Source organism: Micropterus salmoides, unplaced genomic scaffold (genome assembly GCF_014851395.1).
Source record: "Micropterus salmoides isolate LMB-PRFRI ecotype aquatic unplaced genomic scaffold, ASM1485139v1 Ms_hic_scaffold_2, whole genome shotgun sequence".
In the NCBI taxonomy this organism is placed as follows: domain Eukaryota; kingdom Metazoa; phylum Chordata; class Actinopteri; order Centrarchiformes; family Centrarchidae; genus Micropterus; species Micropterus salmoides.
The window spans coordinates 37,641,738-37,656,476 of NW_024041150.1; the positions used below are offsets into that span (position 1 = coordinate 37,641,738).

A 14,739-nucleotide genomic window follows, 5' to 3' on the forward strand; every position below is an offset into this window, starting at 1 on the left:
TAGCCTTACTTTCTGCAGCTTCTTATTCTATTGTGATTAAGCGATGGTATTGTTCCATTTCAATTCATTGAACATTATTTCTCGTATTGTTCTGATGATGTTGCTTGATTAAAATCCCTCTTTCACATAAACTGCATGAACGTGAACTGCATACTATAAGTTAGTATTATCCAGCTGTGAATAAATGTAGATTCACATTGCAGATATTGAAGGCTGGTTTTGGTTTAGTCAAAACAAACCCTTTAGGTTCATCTTTCCTCTACTAGAGGAGACATTAGGATCACAAATCATTGCAGAAAACGTCGAGTTGACTAAAAAACGTAAACGTAAAAGTTAAAAACGTGTGAAGCCTGTACTTCCTGCCTCACCACACCCTAGAGGTGAAGCAATCAAGGAGAAACAGAAAGTAAATTAGTTGCCAGCGTGTCAGATGTGTGTTTTAAAATGATCCGTATTTCATCTTATATTCTGTCATGAAGAGTTAAATTATCTCCATAATGAAGTTGTTTCTCGTTTTCATGACCTCTCTCTCTCTGGTGGACGCTGCAGGTAAGTTTTTGTTACATTAATAACAGGGTTTATTTCTCCAGGTAGGTTATTCTCACATCAGGTAACGGTATGGCTTACAGTGTTTGTTCATTAAAAAGGCAGGCCCTCCTGTTAAAAATCACTGGTCTTTCTCATTAATAAACCAGATTCGTGCACATCTAATACATGAATTCAAATTAAGGTTGCACTCCACTACTGCTGCTCTATCTTTATTAATCTTTTATTCATTTTATTAATTAATTTTTTAAACATCGTTCAGACTCCTTTGAATTGTTTATTGGATTGCTGAATCCGAGTTATCATATAGTTATGTAACATCATAGCCTTTCACATACACGTCTTGCAAAAGTCAAAAATCTCAAACAGTTCCTCTTCACAAAGTGACATAACTTTGCTTTTAAATGCCACACTATATCCTGTGAATGTATTTCCTGGTCGGCTGTCCCGCCTGCGGCTCTTTAGATAAACAAGCTGGTGACTTCAGACACCGACTCTCACTGATTATCTTGACTTTCCGCCCCAGCAACCCGATAAGCAGCTGGGATGAAGGACAAAATGTATTTCCTCAGTATTAACACATATGATTAAATGAACTCCTCCATGACAGTCTAAATAATTAAAAATGATTATATGCATTAAATTAGTAGTGATAATGAAATCAAACCAAATACTAAGTAATATATGGTCTCCTTTCTGAGAACACTTCTTCCTTTTTCCAAATTTAGACAATATTTCTCCAGGGAGTGCAGTTATAGACAGTGGCAGCCCTGTGATAATGTGGGACTTAGTAACAGTAAGTGGGGGGCGTGGCTTAGCGAATGGTCAGTTAGGAACAGCTGTTGCTCAGCCTCCTAGTTTTAATTAACTTCAGAACAATTGCTTAATGATGTTGCAACATGAAGTCTAAATGCGATGTTTGTTTCCACAGGAGAGTCTGCTGTGATTGGCTCACATGAACCAGTTAAAGTAGTTGTTGGTGAAGATGTCATTCTGCCATGTCACCTGGAGCCCCCATTTGACATGACGACTCTAACGGTGGAGTGGAAATACCATGAAGGCATTGTGCACCTCTATAGACATAGGACGGACTATCTAGCTGATCAGGAGAAAAATTTTAAAGGTAGAACATCTCTCTTCCGTGATGAAATGTCCAGAGGAAACATTTCACTAAAACTGACCAACGTCACTGAACAGGATGAAGGAAATTACACCTGCTTTGTTCCCAAACTGGGAAGTCAGCTCAGAGAAGGCTACGTTATGCTCATTGTTGGTGAGTACAGCTAAAGCTGATACACATTAAATGAAATAAAAGAAAATATAAAATATTTGTAACATGTTAAAACTATTTTAGCACTTAAACACAATGAACCACAATTAAAATTTAACAACATTTTCAACAGAGAAAAGCCAGAACGCGATGAAGGAAGTCTGACTAATGACAGCAGTAAGTAATATCTTGACTTCTATGTAGGACTGACCCCGAATAGTCGAAGATTCGATGGGACCGATTCGACTGTCAATCTCACAGTCTAAGCTTCGCAGTGAAACAGGGATCATGCCATTTTGGCGATATGGGGTGTTCAACATCAAAGTGCTTGAATAATCCAAAATTGTAATCCTAACCCTCATCAGTGCATATGTGTAGGCGTAGTGTGTGTGTAGTGGCAGAAGAGACGGAGCCCCGCTTCACTGGTGTTGTGCCGAGTTGTCCGCACTCACGGGACTTGATGCTGGAAGATACAGATGCTCATTTCACATTGATAAACTGCAGAAAAGTTGAAGGCTGAAATAAGCTGCTGCCTGTCCCACAAAAATAAGTAAATAATAAGATAGTTAAATAAAGTGTGGAGAGATAAATCAATCCATAAATTGAATTGAAAATTAAAATTAAAGAAAAGAAAACATTACACATTTATACGTGTTAACGTGTTTTTATCACCGTTGATTAACCGCACAAAGAGTATTTTAGCTTTTTTAAACAGCAGCTTGAAATAGACCCACAAGGAACTGTCCGCAACCTGCGTGCAGTTGTCGGCAGCACGGCATGCACGCTAAACTCTACACAAGACCGTGAATAGCAGGTGAGAGAGGGAGAAAAGGTTCAACAATAAGCCCCAGTTTAGGTGGACATTTACAGTGTGAGTTGAATGAATAGAGACTGCAGCTCTGCAGCTTCTCAAGATAAGTCTTTCATTCCTATAAAAAACTTTTTTTAGTAAAGTAGTCAGGTGTTAAAGCACCTTCTGCTGGGGTGTTGAGGACAGTTTTTACGTTTATCGGTGTGTCACAGATGATAAGAGTTCATTATGTGTTATACTGGAGTCACATTTAAGGATTGAACTCAGTTTAAGACTGAGCTCTAGCTGTCCTTACAGTCACTAGTTCATATTTTATAATAACGTCAAATGACAATTTGACACTGGGAAAGGTGTCTCTGTTAGTGATGAACCTTTAATACTTAACTGATGAATAACTGCAGCTCCCCTTGGCTCTACTGGGTTTTAGCTCATTGTTCATCAGTCTGTCTGCACATTTACTGGTTTACTCTTACCTCTCTCATAGCTTAGTTTTCCCCAGGAGGTGGTGGAGACCAAAATGGAACTAAAAGAGAGTTAATATTTGACTTTCATTTGTAAGGTGACACAAACACGACTCCACATGAAATAATTTTGATCTGTAAATGCTGGATGTGTAAATAGGGGTGAGACGATTCACTTAACCCACGAGACGAGACGAGATTTTAAAACCATTTTGAAGAAATCTTTAATGCTGAATTACTTAAACATTTATCTATATTTCCTGCATTCTGATGAATTTTTCTGCACCAGTTTTTGGTGATCTTTAAAATTTATTTATATAAAGAGAAACACAAAATTCAGGTAGCAGGTGACGATTCAAAATCTGTAGCCTAACTGTAACAGAATTTAAGTCAGTGCAACCTCACTCATTCTGTGCTGCTTTCAGATCTGTTTCTGCTGTAGATCAACTTATTTAATATCCTTGCTGAGTCATGATTTAGTCTTCCCTCGTCTTTGTGTCTTTGTTTGCGGAAGTAACCTCTTTAAATGATTGTGGTACCTTTTCACCTTAAGGATAAATTATATCATGTCAATCACATGTCCAGAGAAAAGGTAGAATATTACCACACTGACGTCATCATTTGATAAGAAGTCTACCTGCCCTTCACTTGCTGTGCATTACGTTATTAATCCGCTGGTAGTAACGTTATCCTCTTCAGACCTTTTGACCAACACAGTTTGGGACAGTAGTGAAACCGAAAGTAACTGAAACACTTTTGATCAGGCAGAAATCTCACTGCAGATCCACACGTTAACTTCAGCGGCTCTGAAACTCACAGTCCCAAACAGAGCTAAGTTGTGCTTCAGTGTTTAGATGTTTATGTTGCAAAACTCTACCAGCTACGTTACCACTTGTCACACCTGGACTCAAAGCTCCAACGGGTCCAACTGATTACAATCACAGCGTATGCCGGAGTCGATTCACTCCTTGAGTCTTATGAGTTATACATCTGTATTTCAGTGCTTGAGAAAATTAATGTGTGGCTTGACAGCGTGTGAAGTCTCGCTTTTTACACACTTTAATGTGAGGTCGTCACGCCCCTAGTAAATAACTGTTTGCCAAAGTTCACATGTCAAATTCAATTTGTCAGTGTTGTGTTCAGAACTCAGTTATCAGAGTTTTGAATTGTTACTCAAATACATTTTTTGTGTATTTTGAAACTGTGAAGCACTTTGCAACTCAAATTAACCAATTTTGGTTCAGTATTTTTCTGAGCTGATTGTTCTTATATGTCAGGATGCATTTCTAAACAGTAAAACTGTTGTGTAATGAAACAGATTAACAAACAGTTCTGGCAGGATGGTCGCCGGTCTGTGCAAGTCTGCTTTGTGACCATGAAACAGGAGCAGCAGGTGTTGATGTTATTTTGAAAGCCCACAGTGAAAAACAAATCTTAACTGAACATCTTTCCTCTTTTCTTTCAGGTGCTGACACTGGCACTGCTGGCATTAGTAATATTACTGTTGCTGCCGTTGTTTTTGTTGTTGTTGTTGTTGTTGTTGTTGTTGTTGTTGTTTCTGTATTACTGAAGAAAAGTAAGTAGCACATTTCTACTCTCTTCATTTTCCCTATTTAAAAGTAAAGGTTCACATTTTAAAGTCTGTCTTAAAACAATAGTCAGCTGCCACATGTGAAGTGTAACAGGTTCTGTAAGCCTTAACGCTGGAATACAGATGCTCACTTGAAGGCTGAAATAAGCTGCTGCCTGTCCCACAAAAACAAATAAATAATAAAGGTAGTTAAATAAAGTGCGGAGAGATGAATCAATCCATAAATAGAACTGAAAATTAAATTAAATAAAAGAAAACATTACTAATTCATTATGTGTTAAAAATATTTTAGCACCTAAACACAATGGACACAATAACAATTTAACAACATTTTCAACAGAGAAAAAGACAGAACGCAATGAGGGAAGTCTGACTGATGGTGCGGTAAGTAAATATCTTGACTTCTATTTTACTTACCTGATAATCAAATCTGCAGCTCCCCTCAGCTTTATGAAGCTTTATAGTGAGTTTCAGCTCCTTTATCAAAAGTTTATCTAAAGCTCATATGAAGCTTCAGCGGTCTGTGTAAAACAATTGGGCATCTCCTAAATGTTGTCTTTTTAGTATAACATTTATTTCTTCTTTGTGTTCATATCACATTACATTTATTTACAAGGGGAATGATTATATTTACAAAACCTGATGCAATATTCATATATGTTCACAATATGTAAAGAAAACTTACGCTCTTTAATTCAATTCAATTCAATTTTATTATATAGCGCCAAATCACACAACAGTTATCTCACAGCGCTTTTCATAAAAGAGCAGGTCTAGACCGTACTCTGTGATGTTATTTACAGAAGCCCAACAGTTCCCACCAAGAGCAGCACTAGACGACAGAGGCAAGGAAAAACTTCCTTTAAGAGGCAGAAACCTCGAGCAGAACCATGGCTCAGGGTGGGCGGCCATCTGCCTCGACCGTTGCCTTCCATCAGTGGGAAAGACTTACTTAGATACTTAGTCATAGTTTATTTAACTATTGAGTTTCTGATAAGTATATCAGTTGTTTCTAAATTAAACACATTTTAAAAGAAGATAAAATATTTTGCAATTTAGACATAAGAAACAGGTATCTTCTGTAGCTCTGATCAGGTGTTGTAGTGAGGTGGTTGTGATGGTGGGGACTGACTATCCGGGCCCCAATTAGGGAGGGCCCTCGAAAAGCCTGTAATCAAAAGTTTGCTTTTGTTTGCAATGTTTTATTTCTAACAAGTATATATCATAACTACAATAAAATTGGCTGAATAAATTGGTTGAGAGACCAGATTGAAGGCAGTCAGTGAGGAATATCTAGCTTGACTCATATTGATATTGTAGGCTAGAACATAAATTATTATCAGCAACATAAATTAATCAGCATTATAGCTACAATGTCATATAACATTATATCTATCATCATTACCCAGCAATGGATGACCTTATCACTGGAGCAGCAGCCGATCCCTCTTCATCTCCTACTGAGGACGTGAGACAAGGTGAGCTCACACAGTGGCAGTTTTAACTAAAATGAGCTTAACAATAATCAAGGAACCTTTATTATTATATGTGTTAGGATAAAATCAGGCTAAGAGGCTATATCACTCCTGTATGTTTCAGATTATTTTTACTTTTTAAAGGTGGTATGAACAGTTGATTAGTGACTACCCTAATCACCTGTACAGTTGTTAGCTCAAGTATTTGTAAACATTTTTCAAAAGATGCGTGAAAGCAGGGCCACCCTGACAACATTGGACCCTAGGAGAGATTTCAAATTGGCGCCTTCATTTCATTTCCTGCATTCTGGTGAAATTATTGCACCAATTTATGGTGGAAAGATCTTAATTTATGTAAAGGGAAACACAAAAATCAGATGCAGGTGGCAATTTAATAAAATCCCTGCTGAGTCCAAGTATATCCAGCTGCAGCCCGCAGACCTGACAAGATGTGACGGAAGTAGAACTTCCAAATATGGTTTGTCCCAGTGGACACCGCACACAAAACGCGCCCCCTGATTTTGCACCCTAGGCGATCGCCTAAGTCGCTTATGCTTTACAACAGATTTTTTATTTGGGTTATTAATTCATCAGAATTTAAAAGATTTTCATAGGCATTAAAAATGATCTAGTTAAAAAATAATTATTTAGAATTAAATAATTATCTGTACAGATATAATTAAATGTAGGTCATAAATGTTTCTAGGAAAGTTCATAATGTATAAAGAATATAATTAAACTCTTGACTAAACTTCTGACTGCTCTGTGCTGACCTGATGTAGCTACACCTTACTAACTGTGAATGTGCTGTTGTGACCCTGCTGTTTAAAAAAAAAAGGATAAATCTGCATGACTGCTTCCATCTAGTCTTTCTGCGGTACCAATCAGAAGCTTGTCTTACGTTTCTCATTATCCGGCTGTCTGTTTGATGTCAGGTTGATCTGGGACAAACTACTTTACATGTAGTTTCTCATTGTCATTTACAAAAAGTTTCATTACTCAATGTTGATTTCTCTGGGTTGATTAAATAATCACACTTTTCAAATCTTGCTGCAGGAGATTGTGTTGAAGGCTACTCTTTAATCATAACTGCAACAGAGCTTAACTTATATAAATGTATATAAAGATGTGTTGACCAGAGTGGACAAAGATCAAAATGCTCATGAGCCTTGGAAAGCACTGACTAATAACTTGTTGTGTTTATATTTACATGTGCAGGACAAAAAGAGAGACGCAACAAGCAACGAAGACGGCCTTCAGGAAGGTTTTCCTATGGCAGAAAACGAAACTAGTACCTGGTGATAACTCCTGGTTCTTTGACCCACCTACCAAACAAAAAATACGCTTTTAGTCCATCCAAATATTCAAATAATTAAAAGTAAAACATCCTAAAAAAATACTCCGTGCATACCTCGGGTCTCATGGTGACCCAGGACTTAATTAATTAATTAATTAATTAGCTTAATTCAAATAATCACCTGATCTCCTGGTATAACCCAAAATATTTGTCTTTTAACAATTATTGTTCTGGTGCGAACAAAAATTGTCATACATGTGATGGCAGACTTTGGTCACAAGGTGGCAGCATTGAGTAGTGTGAAAACTCCCCTATTTACTGGGAGAAATGCCCAAATGCGAAATAATTGCTGCAAAATATGTCTCCTCATGCCATGAAGTGAGGACAACAACATCATTTGATATTTTAGTAATTGTTCTATTTTTACATTGACACTGACTTCTTTTTCTTTTATTATTTTTTTATCAATTAATTAAATTAATTAATTTTTTTGTCTTTTAATATATACACACACTTACCGTTTTATTATTTATTTAATTTTTTAATTTTATATAACACTACACAAACAAACAAACACACGCTTACTGTTTTATTTATTTATTTTATTTTTTAATATATTTTTATTTTTTAACACATACACACACGCTTACTGTTTGTTTATTTATTTTATTTTTAATGTTTAATATTTCTTTTTTTAAACACAAACACACATACACTTTGATTACTTTACACTTTAATTGTTTAATGAAATGTATGGGGCTGATTATTCTTATGTTGTGTATATATGATGCTTTGGCAATGTTGTTATTACATTCATGCCAATAAAGCTAATTTGAATTGAACTGAATTGAATTGAGTAGCATTGTTGTTGTTCCACCAAGTGCATCATGGTCTTTCTTCCTGTAACGTGCGATGGACGTACAAGGGATTGATGCGGAGTCTTCGTTGTGTAGGACAGTAGTTAAATGCATGCATCTTGTAAAATATTCATGTACAAGTGTATAAATGGAATCACCAGTCAATATTTTAACAAGATGGTTTGATTTAGGCACTACTGGAATTGTGTGCTGGGATTTTGGGCGCCAATCGTCGACCATTGTGTACTAAATTTCATGGTAATGCTAGCATGCATTGAGTCATACCCTGACATTGTATTTTGCTTGAAAACTGTTTTACATAAAGGTTTTACATAAAGTGTAACTCTGTTTGAAGGTAATTGAAGTTGAAAGTACGTTGAGTTGTGCGATCTCAGGGAAGTTCCACGTGGGTTTGGTGGAACTTGGTGAAGTGTACATCTATTACACTGATGTTGATGTAAGTGGGTTTATGGTTGTTAACATGATTTATTGGATGTTTTCTGTCGATAGTCGTAGCCCACTGCCGTTTTATTGTATTTTGTTTTATTTTGCCTCTTCCGTCTCTAACATTTTTGGGTGTTAGAGACTGTTACAAAATTCAACAGACTCAGTAGCATACCACTCTGTAAATTTACCGGTACATATGGTCAGGAATAAACCTGGAGCTACAAGAACCCCTGAAGTAATTGTGTCCTGTGTGGCATCTAATTCCACGGGCTACATATGTGAATAATGGTTTTGTAATATTAGACATTAACATTTACAATAACATTAACATTAGAGCCTGTAGCGCATAAAATAAATTTAATTAGATCCGAACTGTGAGTTTTGTGATCAGTTGTACCACAAGTGAATTAACATTGATAACTATGAGCACATTTTGCAGGAATACATAAACCAGAAAGGGGGAAATTCCACGCAGCCTTTCTAGTTGTTTTTACTCTCAGTATCTGACAGTGTTGTCCAGCTCTGCTCTGATAGGTCAGCTTCAGAGCAGATATTTATATTGTTGGCTCTGCTCTGTGACGGTGACAATGCCTGTTATCACTGAATGCAACATTTCCTCCGTTATTAAAATTATTTTTGGTTTAACATAATAAAACATGTGAAGATGTGTACACAAGAGGACATTTGTGTTCTGCTCCATTAATGTTTATTTACCAAAAAGCCACATTTTTAATTTAGAAGTTGCTAATCAGAATCAGAAATACTTTATTGATCCCCGAGGGGAAATTCTGTAATTCTTTGAGATGTCATAATAACACAGCTCTGCTCTGCCAAACTCTGCAGACTTTGTCTTTTTAAAATAAGAATAAAAAGTTAACTTAACACAATTTTCTCATTCTGGGGATTACCCAATATCAACTGTGCCCAATTCAGGTGCAGGAAAGTTTAACAATTAAAACTGACAAATTGAAAATAGTGAGAATTTGAGCTTGAGACATAAAATGAAAAGGAATTTGATTTCATTGCAGGTCTTCTAGCTATAAAAGTATTCATATCTCAAGTGAAACATCATCATCATCATCAGTCTGACTGCTTAATTCAGATTAAAGTAGTAATAATTTACTGATAACCTGTATGTCAACAGTTATATTGACAGAGTGAGCAATATAAATGAACAGTTTGTGTTACATATAATTGAAAAAGGTTTTCTTTCAATCAATCTTAAAATGAGTTAAATACAAGTCTCTGTTAATCCCTCACATGTATTTCCCTTATTTGCTATTAAGGGTGGGGGTAAAAAATCAATACAGCATAGTATCGCAATATTTTCTGTGGCAATACTGTATCGACACATGAACGCCAAGTACCGATCTTTTATGATGGGGACACATTTTGAAGTTTGAAGGAAGGATAATAAATTGCAAATTTTTGCATTGTGTTTACAATCGCAATACAATCGTATTGTGATATCAGTTTCGCAATAATATCGTACTGTGCTGTCGGGCCTCTGGTGATTCCCACCCTTATTTGCTTTAGCGTTAGGGTTAGGCCTCTGAGCCGCTGTAACACTCAGTTGCTGAGAGATCAGCCTGTGGTAGATTGTCAAGGAGCACCCAGCTGTATGAACATGTTAGCAGAGTGACTTTCTGACTTAATTCAGATACCATCCCAGTTAGCCCATTTATAACAAGTTGGCCATCTCATTTATATATATACCGCTGGTTGTTGTAGTTAGTTTTTTACATTTTGATTATGATCATTTGTTTTTCAGTCTCTTGGATAGGAAAAGATGGATCCTCAAGAAATGTTCCACATTAATGCTCACCAGCAGATGACATTTTATAACTTTGGTAAACTTCATGCAGCACCGGCAGCAGGTTGAAGTTGTCATACCTTGTGAACTTTCTACATCTACTGGACACAAACGTTCATTCCACACGGTGAACCTAATTGACTTTGGTGACCCAAACACTTTTATCTAGCGCCACCATGAGGTTAACATTTGTAGTTTTGACTAAATATCTTCACCACTAATTCAATTCAATTCAATTCAATTTTATTTATATAGCGCCAAATCACAACAACAGTTATCTCACAACGCTTTTCATAAAAGAGCAGGTCTAGACCGTACTCTATGATGCTATTTACAGAAGCCCAACAGTTCCCACCAAGAGCAGCACTAGGCGACAGAGGCAAGGAAAAACTTCCTTTTAAGAGGCAGAAACCTCGAGCAGAACCATGGCTCAGGGTGGGCGGCCATCTGCCTCGACCGGTTGGGGTGAAGGAGGGGGAGGGAGAGAGAGGGGGGGGAGGGAGAGAGAGAGAGATAGAGAGAGAGAAAGAGAGAGAGAGAGAGAGAGAGAGAGAGAGAGAGACACTAATGGATGGATTGCCATTAAAATTGATACACACACATTTCCTTGTTAATATTAATAGTAACTAGTAATTAGTAACACTTTTGATCCAGTAACTTTCCATCTAATTCTTTGGTTTATGACTAAATATCTGCAAAACTGATTATTGAATACTGAATTATTACTTAACACAGTTGAGTGTTAAGTAATAATGAACTAATGTTAGTCGAGCTAAGTATTATATCAACTTCTGAAGCATTGTGTTCTACTACAAGATAAGAAAATACAACATTGGTCGGTGAGGACATCACTTTGCCATGTTACCTGTACCCATGGGCGCCATATAGGGGGGAAAAGTTAGGACAATTCCAAGGGCCTCTGACTGACAGGGCCCCCCCAAAATAATTATAAACTAATATTAAGTTATATTACATTAGATAAACCATCATCATTGAGTATAAATATATTTCAAATATAAAAAAATAAATTATGTTTTTAATTGTTTTTGGCAGTAAAAGTTAAAAATCCCTATTGACCAAAAAGTAAACCTCCATATTGAGCGACCATATATATATATATATATATATATATATATATATATATATATATATGCATGGTCCTGCCTCAGCACACTCATCAGTGACAGTGTTTAGCTGCAGTCAGTAGATGAGACAGTCTACAGTCACAATGTTGCCTTGTAAACCAAACTCAACAAAAAGGTAAGAGAGAAAAGAGACAGGACAGGATGTCAATCTGTAACCCAGTTTTTCACCAAGAAAGGTGGGCAGCCTTTAGTCTGTGAGTGGTGTTGACCTGTTGGCTTAATGTCCACAGTGAAATAAGCTAGCTACAGACTAGTGTTAGCCTACATTTCATCAACATTTAATCAGTACAGGGAAACATTTAGCAAGATATTCATATTAACTTGTTGTCCCTGCCCCTTTTAGCAGACTAACACCAGTTGAGTCAGCAGCAGCCCAGTCTCCCCATAACTGTTGTCTCCCTGTCCCGGTGAAGAAGGTGAGCAACACTGTGTTACTGAGCATCACTCCAGGGACTCGGTGGGGATTCCTCTCTCTTGCTCTTTTTACTATAACACAAAAAGACAATGAAATATTTCTTAATGACAGAAATTCAAACACAAATTATGTTCATGACATCTATAGATACAGACTTTATTATTCCCACCATGAAGGGCAATTTATTTGAGATGCAAATAGTGAACTGACACTTGCAAGCCTTTAATTAGAGTTATGTAAAGCTTTTGATGAGTGACAACAGCTGCCCAGAGGGGGACAATATCATTTTTTTTGTCATGAGGCCCAAAATTCCTGGCGGCCCCCTGAAATCACTAAATGTATTTATTCACCGAGGCAGTAATTCACTAGTGTGTTTAACATATTTATAGGTTGCTCTAGACAAAGAAATGAACTTATCCTTGGGCCTATTTTCCTGGCCACTAAATTTAACCCTGGCAACCATACCAAGCTAATGGGCCTGGTATTAGTAGTAGTAGTAGCAATAGTGTGTGTGTGTGAGTGTGTGTGTGTGTGTGTGTGTGTGTGTGTGTATATATATATATTACCACAAATCACTTGTTACACCGTGATTACACTCTGATGTTAATGGTGATGTAGTTATGTTGTTGTTAAGGATGTGTAGATGAATAATTCCTTAGTGTTTCATATGAACATAAAGAGTAAAGTTACTTCCCAAAGTCTCTCTTTCAGTGTGGGGCGAAGTGTTGTAAATGTATGTGCACACAGGCTACGAGCCTCACAAACCAGCTGCAACATATCCCACATAGCCATATTTACGTTGTTATCATACACCTTAGAAGTCCAAGCTCCTGGGCAGCGCTGTCCATGGTGCTGATAGAGCGTTTAGACAGGGGCGTAAGAGCGACTATGAACCTGGAGGGGACTTGCATTTTTTGGGGAGAAATAAATCACTTAAACGATCATTTCTAATGACTTTTGGAAACAGAATGTACTTATTAGTGTGTTTGAAAGAGGGTATTTGCAGTGACAGAAGACAGTATAGACAGGGGAGTGTGGTAATTTTGAAGACTGAGATTATGAAGACCCAGATGCACAGTCAGAGAGACGGAGTATAGCTGCAACAAAACCGACTACACATACCATAAAAACCATGGAACAGCGGCTAGTTAATGTAGCTAGCCACAGCACAAATGTGTTCAGTTATAAACTTGTGAGCTGTCTGTGATATTTCCTGTGTCTCACCTGGCTCTCAATCTCCCTGTTCTGTGGTCAATTCATCTCACATCTAGGAAAGCAACAAATGTTTGTGATCACAGAACTGGTTTCACTGCAAACTCTGATGAAATGCCATTGGCCCAACAAAGTCTTTTTTACTATGGGAATTTTAGAATTTAGGGGGGGGGGGGTGTCTGACCCCACACTACCCTGCAGTAGGCTGTGCATCATGCGTAAAGCCCAACAGGACTGTTTTATCCACACACATTGTCTCTCTCTCTCTCTCTGCGCGCATCTTAAAATGATTGCTGAATTAATAACATCTGGTAGCTGCTGAGTGAACGCCAAGATTAGTTTCACCGTCTGACATCGCTATAAAAAACAAATAGCAAACAATAGAGAAAAAGGCTAATTTCCATCAAAAGAAGCGACACTATGCTCAATGACAGGAAGCAGTTAATATATCAGAATCAATCCAGTGATCATCTGACTTAGATGTTGTGGAGGCCTAATCTACATTTTTGTCACACTCTGCCTGTCTGCCATGCCGTGTTTTGCACTTTTGTGTTTAGTTAGCGTTATTTTGGTCTGTTGGGTTTTGGGGGTCTGTCTTGTCTGTCGTCTAGTGTCCTCTGCATGTCTGTCTCTGTTTTCCTCTGCTCTCTCTCTCCCTGTCTGTGCCTCATTAATCTCATGTCTGTCACCTGTGTTGCTCCCGCCCTGCTCGTTTGTCCCTGTGTATATATACCTGGTGTTTCTGTCTTGTCCTTGTTGGGTCATTGTTTATTGTCACCCAGTGTTGCAGTTTGTTCTCGTGTCTTCAGCCTTACTCGCCGTGTCTCCCTGTTACCCTGCTCAGTTTTGGATTCTGGTTTTCACCCTTTTGGATTTCTGTTGGACAGCCTTTGTTTTTGGACTCAGTCAATCAGCCACTCTGTTTGTAAGTGTGCTCGTCTTTTGTTTTAAAACCCTTCTGAACTGTTCCTGCTGGCCCCGCTGACTCCTGTTCCCTCGTCGGTGGTCCGACCAACACCAGCTCCTTGTGTTGGCCTCCTGCTCGGCCCCCAGTGAGTTTGCTGCCAACCCCTTGAACTCTGTTGCCCCCTTGATCTCATTTTGGTTAATGAAGCAAAATGCAGATAACAGACTAGATAAGTAATGAAGGTATGAATGGTAAATTTAACGAGTAGTAGATTTCTGGCTCAAAGAAAATAGACTAAAGAGTATAGCAGGCTACAGTTAAAAAAAGAACAGGAAAAGTAGCTAAACTTTTTTTTATTTTACTCATTTGCGTTACTTGTAATAACTTATAGGCTACTATCCACCCCTGCTCCTCACTGCGGTCTGCAGGTATAAGTAACAACAGTACAACAGAAACGTCTGTAATATTGAGGCACTTTGCTGCACCTGACTC

The 14,739-nt window shown here is 37.7% G+C and overlaps 1 long non-coding RNA gene across 1 annotated transcript; it reads left to right on the plus strand.

Annotated features, from left to right (window-relative positions):
• Positions 1-379: 379 nt before the first annotated feature.
• On the plus strand, positions 380-7,543 carry LOC119913045. Its single transcript, XR_005446338.1, has 7 exons — positions 380-549; positions 1,478-1,819; positions 1,950-1,993; positions 4,554-4,664; positions 5,020-5,063; positions 6,089-6,157; positions 7,373-7,543. It is a non-coding gene; the product is annotated as an uncharacterized LOC119913045 (long non-coding RNA).
• The last annotated feature ends 7,196 nt before the right edge of the window (positions 7,544-14,739 follow it).